The 16,832-nt window shown below is 37.5% G+C and overlaps 1 protein-coding gene and 1 non-coding gene across 2 annotated transcripts in view; both read right to left on the reverse strand.

Moving 5' to 3' along the window:
* Window positions 1-16,832, reverse strand: part of NAPRT (nicotinate phosphoribosyltransferase) — a 1,644,161-nt gene that overhangs the window by 348,694 nt on the left and 1,278,635 nt on the right. The window lies entirely within an intron of this gene.
* Window positions 13,903-13,974, reverse strand: TRNAP-AGG. Its single transcript has one exon. It is a non-coding gene; the product is annotated as a tRNA-Pro (tRNA).

Below are 16,832 nucleotides of genomic sequence, written 5' to 3' on the forward strand. Positions count from 1 at the left end.
CCTAGAAATATTTGAAAAATATAAAAAAGAAATATGGACATGGGAAAGAAAGAGAGATTTGATATGGTGCAATATTTATGCAAAGGAATAAGCCAAGTTAATCAATATAAAGAAGGCAGCCCCAAAGATGTTCAAAGAGAAATACAGGATATGGAGAATTTTACAATAAAAAAATAATATCACAAAGATGGAACATAAAAAGAAGATTAGTAAAGTAGAAGTTAAAAAAACAGAAGTTGAAGTTATGGGGTGCCTGCAAAGTGAAGGATTTGGTATAGAAGGTCTAATACAGGTTACATCACAGCATGATGGAGTGAGTCCCCAAAGTAAGGCGAAGCAGGAAGATCAGGAGGCATCTGAAGAAGAAATATGGACATGGGAAAGAAAAAATAGATTTAATATGGTGTAATATTTATGCAATGGAGAATGTAAAACTAACCAATACAAAAGGAACAACAGTGAAGATATTTGAAGAGAAACACAGGCAAAGGAATCTGGACATGGAAAATTTTACAATACAAAAAATAAGAAGACAGAGGAAAAGCAGAAAAGGAGATTAGTACTGGAGAAGTTAAAGAAATAGAAAGTGAGGTTATGGAGTACCTGCAAAGTGAAGGATACAGTGTAGAAAATCTAATGCAGAAAGCACCACAACAGGATAGAGCAATGGATATCCAAATAAAGGGGAAACCAGTGCAACAGGAAGCAATTGTTCAGGTGCGATATCAAGATTATTTTGAAGCCTTCCACAGGATACCAGTATAAACGTTCACTTAAAACTAGACAGCAAGGAAAGAAACAGGAAACAGTGGAAACTCTGGCACAGTCAATGTTGAGGAGTGATAGGCCAGTGAGTTCCCATATGACAGCAACGGATGGCACAGGATGAAACCGAAGAGAATGTGCCACAAGAAGATGCTGTAGAACTTTCTATACAATGGTCACAGGAAATGGAAAACAAGGGATGTGATGTGCCCTCAGTTTGGAAGAAAATAAGCTAAGAGAAGAGTTGCTTGATTTAACAGACATGGATAGATATAATAAGATCAATGAGAGAAACAGACTGCAGAAGGTCAATAAAACCCAAAAAGTCAGAAGTCTGATAAAACAAATTAATGCAGTAATTAGGACTACCCACAGAGATCCATGTGCTATAACAGACGTAAACAAGATATATTACCGTGCTGCTAAATTGATAACTGATAAAGTTATACCACAAGAACACAGGGTAGTGAGGGAAAGGAAGGGGAAAAATCAAATCTAATTGAAAAACCCTAGGCCCAGATGCTGTACCTAACTTTTGGTTAAAAGTATTAACATCTTTGCATGAGGATTTAGTAATGAGTAAGAACTATTTATATCCACACCCCAAACAGACACTAACATGGCTAATAACAAGCAAAACAATGCTCCTATTTAAGAGTGAACCTGCAAGCTACCCTAAAAATTATAGACCAATAACTTGTCTTCCGATGACATATAAACTATACACGGGAATTGATGCTGACAGGGTTTATAGTCATTTAGAAGAAAACTCAATTATGGCAGTAGAACAAAAGGGCAATAAAAGAAAGTCATATGGAACAAAGGATCATTTATTGTTAAATAAAGTCATACTGCAGAACTGTAAAAAGTGGAAGAATTTAAGGATGGCATGGGCTGACTATAAAAAAGCATTTGATAGTATCCCACATTCATGGATAAAAGAGTGCTTACAAATGTATAAGAATAACCCTACACCAATTGACTACATTGCAGTGATCATGAAACAGTGGTAGACCACTTTGCCATTAAGAAAACCACAGAGAAAGCAAAAAACACCAACTGCAGAAGCAAAAAATCCAAAATTGTTTAATACTCCATTGCCTCAGCTAGCAAGCCTTTCACAGAGTTAACATCACAGTAACACAAGCTACACTTAAATAACAAATATCACATCATTAATCAATTAATTAAAACAATTAAACACAAACTAATAAGTAACAGTTAGTGCAGAAAAGCCTTCCACTCCAGTTCTTTGTTTAAACCTTGAGGAATCAAAGTGCCAAACTTTAAAATACAGACTGCTTCTTTATATGACAGTTTATTTTTAAGTGGAACATTATCCTTAAGCAGAACTTGTTCTAAAATACATGCTTTTAAACTGGTACAGGACCCCAAGTGTTTGTTTGCATCTTTCGGCTTTTCCCGGTTAGGGGTCGCCACAGCGGAACTCCGGTCCGCTAATGATTGGTAGTTGATTTTTACAGTTACCAGCCCTGACACACAACCTTCAACGAAGGTACGCCCATTCACGCATGTCTCCACGCAGAAGACGCTCTAGCTGAGAATCGAACCGGACAGCGTCTTACTGTGAGGCGACAACGCTACCGCAGCACCACCACCGCGTGCACAGGACCCCAAGTGTACTGCATGAAAATGTGATGCCACAGGGTCTATCTAAATTTTGATTCTTAATGTCTTTAACATGCTCTTGTATTCTGATTTTAAACATTTTTTTTCTCCTATATAGAAAAACCACAAGGACATGAGAGACAACAAATCACTCCCTTAGACACTAGGGCTTTTCCTCCCCTTCCACAGCCCCAACAGCCCAATTATATGCAGGAGAACTTTCAGAGTTACAACAGACCAGGAGTCAACAATAATAATCAAAAATGGGGATATTTCCAGAACAATAAGAAGGGACAGTACTTCAACAGTAAGAAAAGAAGATATTGACTATATTAATGTTTGTAATGTAGTAAAATCAACCAGTGTTACCAGTGATGACAACCTGATTGTAAACCTTACAGGTAACCCTTTGTCTTGTACAGAATTATCAGTATTACAGCGTGGGTTAAAATTTATTCCCACATCTCTGCCACAATTATATGTCTGTAAAACTGAATTGTTTAAGCTGTCTAAGAAATTACATTTGTTGGATTATTTTGAAAATATTAAGATTGTGTTTGAGGATACTCCTTCCATTGACACAGATGGAGAGGATGGGGAATGTGATATTTTTTCATGTAATTCATCAGTGGATTCATATGATGACATTAATGCTTACTGTCTTTTAGATACTTCTAAGGTACCACATAGTAGCAGTTTCATCCCCCCTTTTGTTAATAATACAATCCAAGAATTTTCATCCATGATAAATTATGCTACTGATTGAAATTGATTGATATTGAAATTGATGGTGTAATGATGAATATTGTTAGTGCATACGCTCCACAAGTTGGGTGTGCGATGGATGAGAAAGAAAAATTTTGGAGTGAGTTGGATGAAGTGGTGATGACTGTACCCAAGGGTGAGAGACTGGTGATTGGATCAGATTTCAATGGGAATGTTGGTGAAGGGAATAGAGGGGATGAGGAAGCGATGGGCAGGTATGGTGTTAAGCAAAGGAATGCAGAAGGTCAGATGGTAGTGGATTTGCGAAAAGGATGGACATGGCTGTGGTGAATACGTATTTTAACAAGAGAGAGGAGCATTGGGTGACATACAAGAGTGGAGGAAGATGTACACAGGTGGATTATATCTTAGGTAGAAGGGCCAGTCTGAAGGAGATTGGAGACTATAAAGTGGTGGCAGGAGAAAGTGTAGTTAGGCAGCATAGGATGGCTGTTTGTAGGATGACATTGGTGATCAAGAAGAGGAGGAGGAGTGTGAGGACAGCACCAAGGATCAAATGGTGGAAACTGAAAAAGGGTAATTGTGAGGTGGAGTTCAGAGAAGAGTTAAGACAGACACTGGGTGGAAGTGAAGAGTTACCAAATAGCTGGGTAACTACAGCAGAGCTAGTAAAGGAGATGGCTAGAAAGGTGCTTGGTGTGACATCTGGAAAGAGGAATGGGGACAAGGAGACCTGGTGGTGGAATGAAGAAGTACAGGAGAGTATACAGACAAAGAGGTTGGCAAAGAAGAAGTGGGATTGTCAGAGAGATGAAGAAAGTAGACAAGAGTATAAGGAGATGAGGTGCATGGCAAAGACAGAGGTGGTGAAGGTTAAGGATAAGGCATATGAAGAGTTGTATGAAAGGTTGGATACTAAGGAGGGAGAAAAGGACCTGTACTGATTGGCTAGACAGAGGAACCGAGCTAGTAAAGATGTGCAGCAGGTTTAAGGTGATAAAGGATAATGAGGGAAACACTCACAAGCGAGAAGAGTGTGTTGAGCAGATGGAAAGAGTACTTTGAGGGGCTGATGAATGAAGAGAATGAGAGGGAGAGAAGGTTGGATGATGTGCGGATAGTGAATCATGAATTGCAGTGGATTAGCAAGGAGGAAGTAAAGATAGCTATGAAGAGGATGAAGAATGGAAAGGCTGTTGGTCCAGATAACATACCTCTGGAAGCATGGAGGTGTTTAGGTGAAATGGCAGTGGAGTTTTTAACTATATTGTTTAATTAAATCTTGGAAAGTGAATGGATGCCTGAGGAATGGAGAAAAAGTGTTTTGGTACCAATTTTAAGAATAAGGGTGATGTGCAGAGCTGTAGTAACTACAGAGGGATTAAATTGATCAGTCACAGCGTGAAGTTATGGGATAGAGTAGTGGAAGCTAGGTTAAGAAGGGAGGTGATGATTAGTGATCAGCAGTATGGTTTCATGTCAGGAAAGAGCACTACAGATGCGATGTTTGCTCTGAGATTGTTGACGGAGAAGTACAGATAAGGTCAGAACGAGTTGCATTGTGTCTTTGTGGACTTAGAGAAAGCATATGACAGGGTGCCTAGAGAGGAGTTGTGGTATTGTATGAGGAAGTCGGGAGTGTCAGAAAAGTATGTAAGAGTGGTACAGGATATGTATGAGGGAAGTGTGACAGTGGTGAGGTCTGCAGTGGGAGTGACGGATGCGTTTAAGGTGGAGGTGGGATTACATCAAGGATCAGCTCTGATCCCTTTCTTATTTGCAATGGTGATGGACAAGTTGACAGACAAGATCAGACAGGAGTCCCCGTGGACTATGATGTTTCAGATAACATTGTGATCTGTAGTAAGAGTAGGGAACAGGTAGAGGAGACACTGAAGAGGTGGAGATATACTCTAGAGAGAAGAGGAATGAAGGTCAGCAGGAGTAAGACAGAATATATGTGTGTAAATGAGAGGGAGGATAGAGGAATGGTGAGGATGCAAGGATTAGAAGTGGCGAAGGTGGATGGGTTTAAATACTTGGGATCAACAGTTCAGAGTAATGGTGAGTGTGGAAGACAGGTGAAGAAGACAGTACAGGCAGGATGGAGTGGCTGGAGAAGAGTGTCAGGAGTGATTTGTACCAGTAAGTGAAAGGGAAGGTCTACAAGAGGGTAGTGAGACCAGCTATGTTATATGGGTTGGAGACAGTGGTATTGAACAAATAGAAACAGGCTGGATAATTAGATTACAGGCACACAACCCCCCTGGACTTAATGAAAAAATTCCCCTAAAACCTACTTTAAAAGGGATAAATATTAATTATTAAATACTGAGCACATTTTTAATACATGTTTTTTAATAATTTATATATTTTTTAATAAATTTTCCAATAAATATGTTATTGTATATTATATCCTAATTAATTCACATGCTTGAGATATGTTTTTAATATACATTGTTTTTAAAATTGTAGTAAGTACATGTAGTTTATTTAATCAGTTTTTTGAGCCATTAAGGTACTTAAAATTTGAATATTTCTTTAAAAGCTGAGGCTAGGCTAATTGATTTATTGTTTTATTGTTTAATTAAATGTAATAAGGAAGTATTTATATATATATATATATATATATATATATATATATATATACGAGCTCTGTGAATGGCTTCATTATGGTTTGAAAAAGCTACATAGCGAAAGCGCTTACCACTTTTACTTGAGTGAATAAAAGCTACTGATTATTATGCATTTGGATTTATTGGAAGAAACTGTCTGAAAGAACTTGTGGTCTGAAAAGACATTTGAGCGAATAACTGAAGAATTTCTAAGTGCTTTTAAGTGCTTCTTAGTACTTTTAAGTGCTTCTTTTTGACCTGTCCTTTTGTGTTCTCTCAGAAGGTTTTTGCCCGACTTGGTTCGCACAAACGCCTGGGTGGACCCTGCACAGCTGGTTTATTACCATTACTATTTTATATGTTTCTTTTTTATTCTGTGCAGGTGCCTTTGTTTGCTAGTGGTACTTTTTATTATTTATTCACTTTATAACTTTCAATACCACGAGCTAACCATGGCCGATTCGCTGGAGAATAATGTTGAATTGCCTTACAACCCCGTTAACATCCAACCGACGCGAATGGTACATCCTAGATTACAGAGTTGCGTGACTGTTGACGTCAATCCGCTTCTTGAACTTGAGCTAGTGACGGCTAGTAATGGCGTTTCACTGAGTAACATGGACTTTGAGGATATTAACTCTAGTCTATCTTTGATGGAGTCAGAACTGTTGAAATTGAAACGACTACAGATGCAGCGTTTTCATTTTGAAGTCTGCATCCAGAGGAAGGTGATACCTAGGGGTCTGAGGATCCTTAAGATGCCAACGACAGGTAACACTTACCCAGAACTTTTATTTCGCTGGCAGCAACTGAACATAGATTTAAGTATCAGTTATATGAAACTACTAAACAAATTCTTTTTACCAGAAGAAAATAAATTGCAAGAGACAATAGAGAATAGACAATATGATTTGTTTAGTCGATATTCACCTAATGTAATTAATCCGCTTTTGGATCGTCTGTTGGACTCAGTGTGTTTGTATGAAAAAAGACTTTTGGAACAGAAAAAACACAAACTGTCAAGAGACCTATATGATTTTGGAAATGGTCAGGTCTTTACTTGGCCTAGAAACATTAGAAATGGACATGATAGGTTTTTTAATTCTCACAATAACAATGTAGATGTATCTGCTAACATACTCAATATAGTAGTAATAAAACAGATGAAGTAAGCAATCAAAGTGGATGTATTAAAAGTGCTTTTAAAGTTAATACAACTAGGTTAATTAGTGCTGATACTGGAGACTGTATGCCTACGCCTTCTGTAGAGGCTGATAATACATCTTTAATGCCTGCTAGTGTTTCTTTTCCAGTTGATGTTACTATAGGTAACATGTCTACTGGAAATGATATGATATCAACTAATACTCAAGCTAATATGACTGATATAATTAATAAAGAAAAGACAAAGAATAATGAGTTAGTTGTTCGCAGCAAGACAACTTTCTCACATGTTAGTAGTGCTAGTTCTGAAATTCATAATCCTTTCCCCATATCCGAAACCTCTGCCAGGGGGAGAAATCGCTCCATGAGCAGAGGGAGACAGAAAAGAAAGGCTTCGGGGATGGATATGAAAGAACCAACTATAAAGAAAATGTGGGAGAGGATGACTTAGTTTGGAACCTATCCCATAGACCCCTTAATAAATTTGAAATAGAAGTTTTAAATAAGGGCCTTTCATTTATTCCATCTAAAATAAGTAATGTTACTGAAATGGTCATTGATGTTAAATTATTTGTTAGAAATGTACAATTGAAAATATTATATGCAAATAATGAAACAAGGACAACAGAGGGACACTTTAAGAGACCTAGTACTTATGTACCTATTTTACATCCCTTATTGGATACGTTTAGTAAAACTGTTGAGAAGGATTTGTTTAAAATGAAAGATGCTACTCAAGGTAATATTAAGAAGCGTAACTTAACACCAAGACAGTTTAAAGCATTGCAGGATTTGAGGAATGACAGAAATATATCTATTAGTCCGACGGATAAAGGCGGCCCTATAGTTATAATGGATAGGGGAATATATAATGAAAGTATGTTTGAGATGTTGAATGATACAAACCATTATAAATCGATGCCTATAACTAAAGCCCAAGAGCATATTTTAAAAGTACACAATGTTTTGGATCAGTTATATGAGAAAGAAATTATTGATTTAAATATGTATAATTTTTTATTCACTGACACACCAACTATTCCAGTGATCCAAGGGCTGCCTAAAGTACATAAAGATTCATCTGCCCCCCCCCCCATGAGACCAATTGTCTCAGGCCAAGGGTGGGTCACAGAACCTCTATCAGTGTTCATTGAGAAGATGCTGAGACCTATAGTGAGCACAAATATTTTCATGTTGCGAGATTCTAAACAGTTTTTATTAGATTTTTATGGTGAGATCATAAATTTCCAGGATATTGATTCAATCACTATGGTAACCATGGACGTTAATTCATTATTTACAAGTATACCCAATGAAGTAGGAATTAGGAGTATTGGATCTTATCTAGATAAACATTCTGATTTCCCAGTGCATCGTAGAGATCTTATCTGTTTATTCCTTCAATTGGTATTGGAAAATAATGTTTTCTTGTTTGAAGAACGCTTTTACTTACAAAAAGATGGCGTAGCTATGGGCACTTCTTGTGCCAATAGCTATGCCAACCTAGTAATGGCATTGTGGGAAGAAGAAAAACTTTTCCATTTTGAAATGTTCCAAAGGTTCGTCTGTTTTTACAGACGATTTGTAGATGATTTATTTTTTCTTTGGAATGGTTCAGCTGATGATTTGAGTAGATTTCATAGAGAAATGAATTTGTCCACTTCATTTTTAAAATTTACCATGATCAGCTCTAAGGACAATATAGCTTTTTTGGATGTATCTATACAGCGTTTAGAAAATGGGAACTTTAATACTGGGGTGCATAGGAAAAATTGTTATAAGAATACACTGTTACATAGAAATAGAATGCACCCACAGCATATTTTCACAAATATTATTAAAGGACAAGCCATTAGAGCTTCTAGGTTGAACCCCCTACAGAGTAACTATGAGGCTGAGTTGAAAACTTTGAATGGGAGGTTGTTGGCACGTAACTATAAACACACAGAAGTTGAGGAATGTTTTTTGAATGTGTACCAAGAAAGGGAAAGTAAAGCATGTCCTTATTTTTCAGATAGAGGTAGAAGTCTTTATATAGATCAACACAAAGTAGAGAGTGAAAATGAAGGGAAGCAGCAGAAAGTAGCTTTATTTTATACTCAAGATATAAAAATAATTAAAGATGTGTTTAGTAGACATTGGGATATTTTAACAACTGATCCCGATATTAAGGAGCTAGTGGGTGAGCATCCTCGGTTTATATATAAAAATAAACAGAATTTACACAGATTACTATGTTTTCCAAATAACGTTAGAACTAATCAGACAGTTTTTAATGGAACTACATCATGTGGTAGATGTAATTTTTGTGTATACATTAGTAGTAGTAATCTGTTTGTACATCCCCTTACTTCTAAGGTTTATACTTTTAATGTTAATGGGACATGTAATTCAGAACATTTAGTGTATTTGGCCACCTGCTTGGAATGCAGTGCGTTTTACGTGGGTAAAACAGACAGGAAGCTGAAAAATAGAATAAGTGAACATGTCTATCAAATTAGAATTAAATCTGAGGTTAATGCACTTTCAAAACATGTTCTTAAAGAGGGCCCTGCACATTCTTTTAAGTTTATGATTATGCAAACTAATATACCTAATCAAAGAGGGGGAGATGTACGAAATCGTACTGAACAAATAGAAACAGGCTGGATAATTAGATTACAGGCACACAACCCCCCTGGACTTAATGAAAAAATTCCCCTAAAACCTACTTTAAAAGGGAGGAGTATTAGATATTGAATATTAAATATTAATTATTAAATACTGAGCACATTTTTAATACATGTTTTTTAATAATTTATATATATTTTTTAATAAATTTTCCAATAAATATGTTATTGTATATTATATCCTAATTAATTCACATGCTTGAGATATGTTTTTAATATACATTGTTTTTAAAATTGTAGTAAGTATATGTAGTTTATTTGAACAGTTTTTTGAGCCATTAAGGTACTTGAAATTTGAATATTTCTTTAAAAGCTGAGGCTAGGCTAATTGATTTATTGTTTTATTGTTTAATTAAATGTAATAAGGAAGTATTTATACGTATATATATATATATATATATATATATATATATATATATATATATACGAGCTCTGTGAATGGCTTCATTATGGTTTGAAAAAGCTACATAGCGAAAGTGCTTACCACTTTTACTTGAGTGAATAAAAGCTATTGATTATTATGCATTTGGATTTATTGGAAGAAACTGTCTGAAAGAACTTGTGGTCTGAAAAGACATTTGAGCGAATAACTGAAGAATTTCTAAGTGCTTTTAAGTGCTTCTTAGTACTTTTAAGTGCTTCTTTTTGGCTTGTCCTTTTGTGTTCTATCAGAAGGTTTTTGCCCGACTTGGTTCGCACGAACGCCTGGGTGGACCCTGCACAGCTGGTTTATTACCATTACTATTTTATGAATATTATGTAGCTATAGACAACTTTAAAGACTTGTTACATAAGGGTTACAGACTTGGCTACTTTTCCAAGCAAGATGTGGAAGTTAAATTTAAAGTGGAAGGCAGTTGTTTGGCAAAATTTACTGCCTGCCAAAAATCCACAAGAAAGTTTTTCCTCCTCCTGGAAGGCCAATTTTGGCAGCTGGAAATTATTATTTTTTTTACATAATATGGGTCTGTTTATTCACAGTTATTTACTTAGGTATGTAGTTAGTTTAGATTCTTATATAAAAGATTCTTTTCATTTTCTAAAAAATAGTCCATCACTTGTCAAGGTTTTTTTCTGGCTGTTTTTTGATGTCAAGAGCCTTTATATGAGTATTACACATCAGGTGGGACTTGAAGCTCTTAGGTTTTTCCTAGGCACTAGCCTAGTTAGTACTTTTGTTATAGAATTGTTATATTTTAACCCATAACTTTTTTGAACATAACAACTTTATCTATCAACAGATGCAAGGTACAGCAATAGGTGCACCCTTTGCACCCATGTATGCTAATTTGGTAATGGATTTATTTGAGTTAGAGTTTCTTTATAAGTTAGAGTTTTTTAATAAGTATGTTGTTCTTTATAATAGATTTATTGATGATTTAATTTTTTTATGTAAGGGCAGTGCATGGCTAGTGGATTCTTTTGTAGCTTCTCTTCAGGAAAACTGTTTTGGCTTACTATCTGATGGTGTAAAAAAAGCATTTCTGTTTTTTTTTAGATTTGGAATTAAATATTGTTGATAATAAAATTATTACAAAGATTCACAAAAAATGTGATGATGGTACTCATTTTTAGATACTAACAGCTGCCACCCCTCCCCAAATTTTAAAAGCTTTGCCTTAGAATGAGTTACTCAGAATAAATAGACTGTGTAATAACATTCAGTCTCGCAAGGAAGAGATTTTGCATTCTTGTATAGCCGTTAAACAAAGGGGATATAGTAATGAATTATTAATTCTTTGAATAAACTTGTGCTTGAGAAGGGATACCACTAGTATGGTTAATGTTTCAGATGATATGAAGTCTGTGAATAGATACAGGAGTCACGCAGGGAATACTAATGATAAAAATATATATTTTATCACTACTTATAATATTTATAGTGTTGAGTTAGTAAAAATCTTAAGATATTACTGGCCATACTTACATAAGGAGAAGTCTGGGATTAAGAATTTACTTGACTCCTTTACTGTCTCTTATGAGAGAGCCAGAAATATAAAAGACATGATTATTCATAATTTGTTCTCTATGCCTACTGAAATTTTAACTATTCCTTTACAAAACTGTGGTACATTTCCCTGTGGTGAATGCTCTACCTGTATTCATTTGGTCAGGACGTTTGCTAAAATAAATGGCATTTTTTTCAGCCTAGAGCTATTTTCTCTTGTGAGTCTAAGGGAGTGGTTTATTGTCTCTCATGCCCTTGTGGTTTCTTCTATATAGGAGAAACCAAAACAATATTTAAAATCAGAATACAAGAGCATGTTGAGACATTAAGAATCAAAATGTGGATAGCCATGTGGCATCACATTTTCATGCAGTACACTTGGGGTCCTGTACCAGTTTAAAAGCATGTATTTTAGAACAAGTTCTGATTAAGGATGATGCTGCACTTAAAAATAAACTGTTATATAAAGAAGCAGTCTGTATTTTAGAATTTGGCATTTTGGTGCCTCAAGGTTTAAACAAAAACTGGAGTGGAAGGCTTTTCTGCACTAACTGTTAATTACTAGTGTTTAATTGTTTTAGTTAATCGATTAATGATGTGATATTTGTTATTTAAGTGTAGCTTGTGCTACTGTGATGTTAACTCTGTGAAAGGCCTGCTAGCTGAGGTGCTGGAGTATTAAACAATTTTGGATTTTATGCTTCTGCAGTTGGTGTTTTTCGCTTTCTCTGTGTTTTTTTTATTTTTATTTTGTTGTTCAGTGTACTTTGCAATTAAGTCATGATAAGGGACAGATTATTATCCCAGGGATAAAAATTCAAAGGACGATATTCCAGGGTTACTCTCTGTCACCGTTGCTATTCTGCCTTGCCATTAACCTATTAAGTTGTTTATTTAGCTTAGTCCATAGCTACAATTTGGCTCCTAGAAAACAACAAAGTGCAAAGACTTCTCATCTTCTGTTTGTCGATGATTTACAACTGTATAGCTCATCAGATGAGGAACTGAAAGCCCAGCTGCAGGTTGTCAAAACTTTTTCAGATGATATAAGAATGTCATCTGCTCTTGATAAGTGTGCAAAAGCACCTTTACAGCAGGAAAACTGCAGCACCAGGAAAACATTAGTTTGGGACAAGAATGTGATAAAAAAGAACTTGAGCAAGCGGGAGTGTATAAATATTTGGGAACTGATGAAGGATCAACAATAAAATATGAACAAATGCAAATAAATCTTAGTAAAGAATACTTTAGAAGACTTAAATTAATTCTGAAAACAGCGTTAACATCTAGGAAGAAAAAACAAGCTATAAACCAATTTGCTCTTCCTGTCCTAACTTACAGTTTTGGACTGATTGACTGGCCCCAAAATGTGCTGGATAGATTAGACAGGAAAACAAGAAGGATGCTACATGCTCACCAAATGATTTATAAAAATCAGTGTATACCAAGATTATATATTCCCCGTTCCGAAGGACAGATGGGCCACCTTGAAATTGATTACATGTATAGATCTGCAACGGTGGGACTCCACACATATCTGCTGACCTCACAAGACCCAAATGCAGTGAAAGTTTTGAAACATGAGGAGAATAAAACTAAGATGACTTCACTGCCTAATTTAGCAGAAGCATATTGGTGTCAAGCAGGAATGGAAATCAAACCAGAAGTAGATAAAAATTAGGCAGCAACTGAATATGCCAAAAAACAAAAGAAAGAATATAGGGTAAAGGACCAGATGTGAAAGCAAGAAATGTGGAAAAAGCATAAATATAGCTGCAAGTATAAAAAACTTCTGGAAGAACCTCATGTTGATCAGGAACAAATGCAAGAATGGTTAAGGAGAGGTGAATTCAAACCAAGAGATGAAAGGTTAATATTGGCGGCCCGAGATAGCGGGCTGCGGACATCTTGGTTTACAAAGTTCATTGAACATGTGGGAGAAACAGACAAATGTAGGTTTTGTAAAATCGAATTGGAAACAGTCGCATACCTCATTGCTGGTTGCGACATACTAATGGCAGAAGGACTGTATACTGAAAGGCATAATAATGTGGCAAGACTGTTGCACTGGGGATTGTGCAAACATTATGGTACTGAAGTGGCTATAAAACACTGGAAATATGAGCCACAAAGCATCATAGAAAATGAAGAATTCTACATCACAAGGGGTCACCCATTACCAACAGTTCAAAAGATAGATGCTAGAAAACCGGATATAGTGGTCCAAGAAAAGAAGACAAGAGTAGCATTGATCATTGAAATTGCCACACACAGTGACTACAGTGTCTTGCATACAGAGAGAGAGAGACAAAGTCATAAAATATCAGGATTTGCAGGCTGAAATGAGAGCAATGTGGAAGAAAGATATCTAGACAGTTCCATTCCAGGGCTTGTCTGGGATTTGAACCCAGGACCTCTCACACCCTAAGCGAGAATCATACCCCTAGACCAACAAACCACATAAAGTTACCTCTTCAATCAATGAAGCTTTCACCAGATGTGAGGATCAATCCTTCCACTTTGCACATGGAAGACAAACACCCTTATCATTGAGCCACCATAGTAGTAGGAGCAACAGGAATCTATAATCATATTTAGATATGCTACTAATCCATGTAACCCTGTACGAATTGCAGGAGTAGTCATTACTGGGCACATTGCGGGTGCTGCAAAGCACTTTTGTCTGACATCAAAGATTGAAACAATACTAATTTCATGAACTTTAATCATACTTTGACTTAGGAATGGGGTCCATTCCTATCATCGCATTAGAAACCCAAAAGATTTGGAGAAATTAAAAAAAAAAGCAAGTCAGTTACTACCTGTTCTAAGTACACTGACATGTTTAAGAGGCAATCCATATGGTGGAACACTCATGGCAATAATTGCATAACAAAAGAAAAATCTCTAATTATAAAAAATCCAATCCCACCACTTCAGAAGTTCACTGAAATAGGCTAGCAGAGATTTTACAACTACCAGAGAATACTGGAAAATATGAAGGTCTCTCCAAACACCATTATATTGGGCGACTTCAACTACCCAAACATAGACTGGGAGCATTACTCTAGGTCCAACACCCTAGCCCAAAGGTTCCTAGAATTTATAAACTCAAATGCTATGGAACAACTTGTTACCACTCCCACAAGAGGGGAAAACATACTGGACCTGATCATCACCAACATGGGGACACTATGCTCCAGACCAGAATTGTATCCCTCACTGGTGAGATCAGACCATAAACTAATCTCACTGGATATTCACATCCCGACCCCACCCCCTGCCCAGAAAACCACAGTGAAAAACTTCTCTAAAGCAAATTTCACACGCCTCAAAACCGAGGCGAAATTCTTCAAAGCCCCCGGGCCTGTGGAAAATATGGCCCAGATCGCAGAATCCTTTATAAATGCATTCTATGAACACCTTCAGGAATGCATGGATCATGCAATCCCAAATAAAACCAAGACCCAATCCTCCAAAGGCAGACGTCCTGTCTGGTGGACCCCAGCCATAAACAAACTATACAATAGAATGAGGAAGCTACTACATGATAGAGCAAAATCCCAAAAAGGGAAGGCATCTTTGATCAGTATTAGCAAAAAACTACGGGCACTCGTAAAATCGTCTAAGGCCAGCTTCGAGAGAAAAATTGCACAGGACACTAAGGATAATCACAAGGCTTTCTTTAGTTATGTTAGGAACCTGGGTGGGAATTCCCAGATATGCTCAGAATTAGTCCAAAATGACAAAAAATACACCGAGCCCACAGACATTGCCAACATCCTAGCTGACAGGTTCAGTGCAAACTTCTCCCCTCCCCACCAAAGGGCAAATATCTATCCCAACAGAGTGCTGCCCCTGACATCTCAGATGCTCAGGTAAGAGCCGCTCTCCAAAGCAAAAACACAGCATCAATGGGACCAGATGGTGTCCCGGGTTGCGTCCTACATGAACTCCAAGAAGAGCTAAACCCAAACATAAAACTACTGTTCAGTCTTAGCCTTACTACAGGATATGTACCCAAAGAGTGGCGTAAAGCAACAGTGGTCCCTCTCCACAAAGGTGGTGCCTCAACGGATCCTGGAAACTATCGCCCCATAAGCCTGACTAGCTTGGTCTGCAAAGCTATGGAAAGGATCATCATGGACCCCATAAATAAAGATATTGGGGACCTACAGACACTGGATCCTACCCAGTTTGGCTTTGTTAAGGGCAGATCCTGCCTCTTAAACCTGGTCAACTTCTTTGAAACAGTCACCAAGGCCATTGACGAGGGGAAGGTGGTCCACACAGCCTACCCGGACCTCACAAAGGCCTTCGATACAATACCCCACTCGGGCATTATAGATAAGCTCACCAGCTTAAATATAAACCCTATGTCACTAGATGGGTTGCAAACTGGCTCAAGGACAGAAACCACATGGTTAGAATTGCTGGAGCCATGTCAGACTCCAAACCAGTTACAAGTGGCGTCCCACAAGGCTCAGTCCTGGGACCTCTCTTGTTCGGTATATATTTCTCGGTACAGGCCAACACGGAAGGACTGTGGCTGACCAAGTTCGCAGATGACTGCAAACTGCCATAATCAACTCTCCAGCCGACACAAGCATCCTCCAAAAGGGCCTCATAGAAACAGACAACTGGTGCCAGAGCCATGGCCTCAAGCTAAATGCCAAAAGTGTATAGTCATCCCCTTTGGCAAAAACAAAGTGCCCACAAATTACCACATAGGTGGTAATCCATTAAGTACAGAAGAAGTCATTAGGGACCTGGGGACCCAAGTTGATAGCAATCTCTCATTTGACAACCACGTGGCCAAAGTGGTTAGAAAAACATTTTATATAGCCCACCTAATCATGAAGGGATTCACATCTAGATCAGGAGAGGTCATCGTGCCTCTTTACTCATCCCTCATCAGGCCCATAATTGAGTACAATGCCCTTTTTGGGATGTACCTCACCAGACACCTGCAGCAACTGGAAAGACCCCAAAAGTATCTCACCAAGAGGATCAAAGGGCTCAAACAGATGCCATATGCTGCCCGGTTAAAGAAACTCCAGCTCTACTCAGTGGCATACCGCCTGCTCAGAGGCGATCTGTGCCTGACGTATAAAGCCATGTCCAACCCGGAATTAATGGACATGCTGCACCTCAGAAAATCCAAATCCCATCGAGCGAGAGACTTGAACCTCAGCACTGAAATAAACAGGACATGCTGGAGGGACAGATTCATAACCCAGAGGCTCCCTTCACTCTGGAATAAAATCCCAGTCCAGGTTAGGCAGAGTCCCACATTGACTCTCTTCAAGAGGAATC

Source organism: Protopterus annectens, chromosome 3.part1 (assembly GCF_019279795.1).
Source record: "Protopterus annectens isolate FY-2018-M chromosome 3.part1, PAN1.0, whole genome shotgun sequence".
In the NCBI taxonomy this organism is placed as follows: Eukaryota; Metazoa; Chordata; order Ceratodontiformes; family Protopteridae; genus Protopterus; species Protopterus annectens.